The sequence below is a fragment of the Alosa sapidissima genome, chromosome 12, assembly GCF_018492685.1.
Source record: "Alosa sapidissima isolate fAloSap1 chromosome 12, fAloSap1.pri, whole genome shotgun sequence".
NCBI classification, from domain to species: Eukaryota; Metazoa; Chordata; class Actinopteri; order Clupeiformes; family Clupeidae; genus Alosa; species Alosa sapidissima.
Window position 1 is genome coordinate 9706676 of NC_055968.1, and position 1177 is coordinate 9707852.

The following is a 1177-nucleotide window of genomic DNA, read 5'->3' on the forward strand; positions in this document are numbered from 1 at the left end:
TCCACCCCCATTCCGTCCACTTGCTCTCCCTCGGTGAGTGTGTGTGTGTTGTTTCCAGACCCGGCGGCAGACACAAATTCACGGACGGGCATTACACCTTTCGGGGGGGGGGCAGACTGGAGCTAGTCATATTCAAAATAATGCAAAAATAAATCCGCAGATAAAACCAAAATCCTCGTTCATTTGCTAACCACTTTCAGATAGAGTGTTAGGGAGTTAGCCCCGAAGTTACGGATAACTTCGGCCCTGGAGTGGGAAAGCTCCCTGTTCTCCGACTAGGTCAGAAGAAAAAACAGTAGGCCTAAAGGTTAACGCTATCAAACAAACCCAGAAACTACTAGGCCTACTTCTACTAACTACGATATGAGATATAGCCTACCTGCGAGCCGATAAGCCATATTTGTCATCGGATGACAGGGGTTAGTGCAGAAGTGAAGTAGACTACGCCATGTAACCTCTCCATTTAGGTGATGGGCTTACCTAATGTTCCTGATTGATTAGCTACAGAATATTACAGATTTTACAAGTTTTATTTGCTACTTAAACATTGACAAACGTATAATATAGGCCTACATTTAATACGTGTTCAAAATCAATCTATGGGATTGGGGTTGGTTGGTGCAGCCAAGCTCGTCCAGGGCGGGCACAGAGGACTTCCAGGACGGGCCTGGCCCCCCAAAGACCCCCCATGACGCCGGGACTGGTTGTTTCTACAGTGAGTCAATATCCCCACACTTTGTGTACAGTGTCAGTTTCAAATTCATCATTGCAAATGAGAATTTGCTCAGAGAATTGTAAAGCAACTGATACATATCCAAAAGCATTTGAAGGAGAAATTGCTACTATGATGTGCACAAATGACTAAATGTTGTGGAGGTTGAACTAATAGTCATGAGAATTTTCATTCTGATCTGAGAAAAGCACCAAAGCGACTGAGAAAAACTGTGACAACCTGGCAGATATGTCCATGGCTTGGGTCATGAATACCTACAGTATACAATGACTCAGATGCCAGATAACGTATTTCAGTCAGATAACAGGGGGTGAAAACAGGTTGTCGCTGACAGATCGAAGAGACTCTAACAGAGCGTATCATTATATCATGAGGGTGGGAAGGGCAAGACCATGACAACCTTGAAAAAAACAAAGGAAGAGTCTCAAAATCAGCTCTGGAGGT